The following is a 6,418-nucleotide window of genomic DNA, read 5'->3' on the forward strand; positions in this document are numbered from 1 at the left end:
TAGAGATGGCTGCTCTTCGTCCTCTTAGAGACTATGCCGCTCCTTCGCGCATTGAACCGCACTCAAGTATCACACCACCTGCGATTGAGGCGAACAATTTCGAGCTGAAACCTTCGTTGGTCCAAGCTGTTCAACAGAATCAATTCTCCGGAAGCCCTGCAGACGACCCCAACCTTCATTTATCTGTGTTCATGCAATATGCCGACACTGTCAAAGCTAACAACGTTAGTTCCGAAGCTATTCGATTACGTCTCTTTCCTTTCTTCTTGAGAGATAGAGCTAGAGCGTGGCTTCAATCCCTGCCTTCTAATCCATAACTACATGGGACGAATTGAAGAGAGTATTCTTAGCGAGATATTTCCCGCCTAGCAAAACTGCTATGCTCAGAGGTCAAATCAACAGATTTACCCAGAAAGATAACGAATCACTCTTCGAAGCTTGGGAACGTTACAAGGACATGCTTAGACTATGCCCTCATCATGGACTCGAACCATGGCTGATCATCCATACTTTCTATGGTGGTCTCCTATATAACACTAAAATGACTATAGATGCCGCTGCTGGCGGAGCACTAATGGACAAACCCCATGATGAAGCATACAACCTCATAAAGAATATGGCACAAAACCATTACCAATGGGGTGGAGAATGAGCTGCTCTAGAGAAAGCCCAAACCAAAGGAGGAATGTACGAAGTAAGTGGTATAGACCGCATTAACTCTAAAGTAGACGCTTTAACTCAAAAGATCGAGAACTTAACCATCACTCCTTCAGCCACCGCTGCTGCCGTAACACCTAACTGCGAGATTTGTGGATTGACTTGACATGTAGTTGCCGAATGTCAAATCTTGACTGGAGTCCCATCTGATCAAGTAAACTATGCTCAAGGAAACCCTTATTCTAACACGTACAACCCTGGATGGAAAAACCACCCGAACTTTTCTTATAAAAACAACAACGCGTTGTACGCGCCTGGACAAGCACCTGCTGTACCACCTGGCTACCAAAAAGCGCCTGTAGCTGCTCAAAACACCCCTAGGAAGTCGAATCTAGAAATCATGATGGAGAACTTTGTAGCTTCCCAACAACAAACCAATAAAGACTTCCTGAATCAAAACATCCACAATAGCGAGCAACTAAAACAACTATCGAACAAAGTAGATGCCTTAGCTACGCATATCAAAATGCTAGAAACCCAAATTTCACAAGTAGCTCAACAACAAGCACCTACTGCTGCCCCTGCTGGCACGTTTCCTACTCAACCACAACCTAATCCTAAAGGACATGCGAATGCAATAACACTACAAAGTGGAACGAATTACGATGGACCCATTGATCCTAGAACTCAAAACGCACCTATGTCCCAACAAGAGCCAAAGGAAACCCAAAAGACATCAACTGATGATCAAACTGCCAAGACCAATAAGAACAATAACAAAGTGGAACCTGAAAAAGAAAAACCTTACGTTCCACCACCACCTTATAAGCCACCAATTCCTTATCCTCAGAGATTAGCTAAATCAAAAACCGAAGCGCAATTTAAAAGATTTGTAGAACTTCTGAAGCAATTAAACATAACCATACCATTCACAGAAGCCATAACTGAAATGCCTTCGTACGCTAAATTCCTAAAAGAAATTCTAGCAAACAAAAAGAAACTCGAGGATAACGAAACTGTAACGCTTATCGCTGAATGTAGCGCTATCATCCAAAATAACATGCCTCCAAAACTGAAAGATCCCGGTAGTTTCTCTATACCCTGCGTAATAGGAAAAACCATCATAGAGAAAGCCCTGTGTGATTTAGGAGCCAGTGTTAGTTTAATGCCTCTTTCAACCTGTAAGAAACTAATTCTGGGTGAGCTTAAGGCAACGAGAATGTCTCTTCAACTAGCTGAGCGTTCAGTCAAATACCCTGTAGGAATGTTAGAAAATATCCCTGTTCGTGTAGGTCAATTCTACATCCCAACTGACTTCATCATTATGGATATCCAAGAAGATTCTAACATCCTGATCATATTAGGAAGACCATTCTTAGCAACCGCTGGTGCAATTATAGACATCAAGCGAGGAAAGCTTACTTTCGAAGTAGGAGAAGAGAAAATAGAATTTATTCTTTCTCAATTCCTAAAAGCACCCTCTATAATTGACACATGCTGCTCTGCCGACATAATCGACGAGTGTGTTAATGAAATAAAATCCGAACCAAATAAGGAAACCGAGATCCTAAAAATTCCGATACCGCCAATCTTTGAAGATGACAACTGGCATAGGGAATATCAAGATAACCACCTGAGTGAATGTTTGGCTCTAACTCCTGATCCTATACCTGGACCGAAGAAGCCTGCTATAGAACTGAAAACACTCCCTACCGATCTTAGATACGAATTTCTAGACGAAGAACTAAACCGACCATTTATAGTGAACGCCAACTTAGGACAAACCGAGACTGAAAAGTTACTTACTGTCCTGAGAAAATACCCAACCGCTTTAGGATATAACATATTTGCTTTGAAAGGAATAATTCCTTCCCTCTGTATGCACCACATTATGCTTGAAGACAATTGTAAAACCTCTAGAGAACATCAAAGGCGAATAAATCCTATTATGAGCGATGTGGTTAAAAAGGAAATCCAAAAACTGCTAGAAGCCGGAATAATATACCCTATATCAGATAGTAAATGGGTTAGTCCTGTTCATGTCGTACCAAAGAAAGGAGGAGTTACTGTAAACACTAACGCAAAAGGCGAATCAGTAGCACAACGTACCCAAACTGGATGGAGAATGTGCATCGACTATAGGAAGCTAAACAAAGCTACCCGAAAAGACCATTTCCCTTTACCTTTCATAGATCAAATGCTCGAACGCCTAGCTAAACACTCACATTTTTGTTATCTGGATGGATACTCCGGATTTTTCCAAATTCCTATCCACCCTGACGACCAAGAGAAGACCACGTTCACCTGTCCTTATGGTACATTCGCTTATAGACGAATGCCTTTTGGACTTTGCAATGCACCCGCGACCTTCCAAAGATGCATGATGGCAATATTCGCCAACTTCCTAGATGGAATAATGGAGGTCTTTATGGACGACTTCTCGGTTTGTGGCGGAAGTTTTGAAAAATGCTTAGAGAACCTTGAATTGGTACTTAAACGATGCGTAAGCGTAAACCTAGTCCTTAATTGGGAAAAATGCCACTTCATGGTTCGACAAGGAATTGTACTTGGACACATTGTAACCGATAGGGGGATCGAAGTAGATAAAGCCAAAATCGAAATTATCGAAAACCTTCAACCTCCCAAAACTGTTAGAGAAATAAGAAGTTTTCTAGGACACGCTGGTTTTACCGACGTTTCATTAAGGATTTCTCTAAAATAACCAAACCCTTAACTGAATTACTAATGAAAGACGCCGAATTCATTTTTACCGATAAATGCACTGAAGCATTTCATACGCTTAAACGAGCATTAATCTCTGCGCCAATTATGCAACCTCCCGACTGGAATGAACCCTTCGAAATAATGTGCAACGCGAGTGATTATGCCGTAGGAGCCGTTCTAGGGAAAAGAAAGGATAAGAAACTACATGTCATATACTATGCGAGTAGAACCCTAGACGAAGCTCAAATGAATTATGCCACGACAGAAAAAGAATTATTAGCTGTCGTATTCGCATTAGACAAGTTCCGTTCTTACCTGGTAGGAGCCAAAATAATCATATACACTGACCATGCTGCCATTAGGTACCTCCTAACCAAGAAGGAAGCCAAACCGAGACTGTTGAGATGGATCCTGTTACTACAAGAGTTCGACTTGGAAATTAAAGATAAAAAGGGAACTGAAAATGTCGTAGCAGATCACCTCTCTCGATTGGAAAATCTGAAACCCGAACAAGTACCAATTGACGACGATTTCCTTTATGAAAGACTCATCGCGAGTTAGAAGCCAATGAGTTAGAACCATACCATCCAAAAGCTGAAACCAACAACCTTGCAGAAATAGCTTTAGCCAGCTCTGAGACACCTTGGTATGCAGATTTCGTAAACTACCTAGCTGCTGGTGTGCTTCCTCCTGATCTAAGTTACCAACAAAAGATGAAATTCTTCCATGACCTAAAACATTACTATTGGGACGACCCACTCCTGTTCAAAAGAGGTCCCGATGGAATCTTTAGACGTTGTGTACCCGAGGAAGAAATAGGAAGTATAATAACACACTGTCATTCTGCACCGTGTGGAGGACACCATAGCACATCTAGAACCTGCGCCAAAATCCTTCAATCTGGACTCTTCTGGCCCAACCTGTAGAAAGACATTTATTTTGCTGTACTAAACTGTGATAGATGCCAACGAACCGGAAATATTTCGAGACGTGACGAAATGCCTCAAAAGGGCATTCTAGAAGTAGAAATATTTGACGTCTGGGGAATAGACTTTATGGGACCGTTTCCGTCATCGTTTGGAAATCAATATATACTCGTAGCTGTTGATTACGTTTCAAAATGGATAGAAGCTATCGCTTCTCCTACAAACGATACACGAGTAGTTATCAAACTCTTCAAAAACGTCATCTTTCCTAGATTCGGTGTGCCAAGACTAGTAATTAGCGATGGTGGTTCCCAGTTCATTTCAAGAATACTTGAGAAACTCCTTCGAAAATATGGAGTAAATCATCGAATAGCTACACCATACCATCCACAAACAAGCGGACAAGTAGAAGTATCTAACTGCGAAATAAAACAAATATTGGAGAAAACTGTTGCTATATCTAGAAAAGATTGGTCAACCAAGCTAAATAAAGCTTTATGGGCTTATAGAACAGCTTTCAAAACTCCAATAGGAACTACCCCATTCAAACTTGTTTATGGAAAATCATGCCACCTCCCGGTAGAGTTAGAACATAAAGCCTATTGGGCCATTAAGAACTTAAACCTAAACTACACTGCCGCTGGTGAGAAACGACTTCTAGACATAAACAAATTAGAAGAACTTAGACAAGACGCTTACGAAAACGCCAAAATCTATAAAGAGAGAACGAAAAAATGGCACGACAAGCATATATCTTGGAAAAACTTTAGCATGGGCGATAAAGTACTTTTATTTAATTCTAGACTAAAATTATTTCCTGGTAAGTTACGATCTAGATGGTCTGGCCCTTTCGAAATAACTAACATATTTCCGAGTGGAGCGATAGAAATCAAAGGAGAAACCGTCAAACCTTTTTTCGTAAATGGGCAACGTCTTAAGTATTACCATCATCTCGAACACGATGAAAACATCTAACTTTTTAAACTTGACGAGCTGCCCGCTCATTCGAAAAAATAGTTCTCTATTTTTAAATCGCCGAGCTTACGACATAAAACAAAGCGCTTGGTGGGAGACAACCCACAATTATTTTTATTTCTTTTACTATTTTATTTTATTTTATTTTAAATTTTTAATTTTCGATTCTATTTTGAACTATTTTAGTTTTTCTACATTTTTATATTTTTCTTATATTTTATAATAATTACTATAATTATAACTGCTATCTTAAATCGAGAAAATATTTCCTTTTTATAATTATATTTATTATTATAACTTGTTACATTTTCATTTTATTCTATTTTATTTCTTCTCTTTATTTTACTTTTAAATCAACACTAGCCTAGTTCTAACTTAACCTTAATATTTTCAACTTCTAGGTTTTCTTAATTACTAACTAATCAAGATGCAAGAAGTCGATAATATGGAAGTTGTGTTCCGTGGTAGAGGACAAGAAGAAAGATTTGATAAGCTGGCTGAAAGACAAATGGATTTGACTTGCTACCCCCACCAACCGACTATGGTAAGACTTGGTATCGAAGAGAGCATTTTGCACCTGCTAAACCAAATTGGTTGGACTGGTTCTCACCTGTTCCGCAAGTTCAGTACCTACCGGAAGCTCACTTTGGAATTCTTGAGTTCCTTGACTTATCTTCCTAACTGTGGACAAGGACTGAGAAAAGGAGTCATTCTCTTCCGACTCATTGGTATGGAATTCAACTTTTGCGTCCGAGATTTTGCTGAAATCCTAGAAATACCTCATGGATCGGATGCATATACCCAAGTGGCTGAAGACAGTCTTGCATACTGGGAGCTGGAAAGATATTGGGGCAAAATCACTGGAAACGATAACCCTGAAGAGAACGAATTCCATTCTGAGAACATCCATAACCCTGCTTTCAGATACTTCCATAAGATCATTGCTCATTACATCTTTGGTAAACCCGATAATGTCACTGAAGTTTCTAGAGAAGAGTTATTCATCATGTTCTGTTCCTCTCAGAATCGCCCGGTCAATGCCATCGCATTCATGCTAACAAACTTCGAGCGCATCACGCAAGACGAAGTTTCACCTATTAGGATCGGCGGATTTGTCACTATGATTGCTAATGATA

The 6,418-nt window shown here is 39.9% G+C and overlaps 1 non-coding gene across 1 annotated transcript; it reads right to left on the reverse strand.

Moving 5' to 3' along the window:
• Positions 1-379: 379 nt before the first annotated feature.
• On the reverse strand, positions 380-486 carry LOC131645312 (small nucleolar RNA R71). The gene has a single exon (XR_009296942.1). It is a non-coding gene; the product is annotated as a small nucleolar RNA R71 (small nucleolar RNA).
• Between the last annotated feature and the right edge of the window lie 5,932 nt (positions 487-6,418).

The sequence above is a fragment of the Vicia villosa genome, linkage group LG1 (assembly GCF_029867415.1).
Source record: "Vicia villosa cultivar HV-30 ecotype Madison, WI linkage group LG1, Vvil1.0, whole genome shotgun sequence".
Lineage (NCBI taxonomy): Eukaryota > Viridiplantae > Streptophyta > Magnoliopsida > Fabales > Fabaceae > Vicia > Vicia villosa.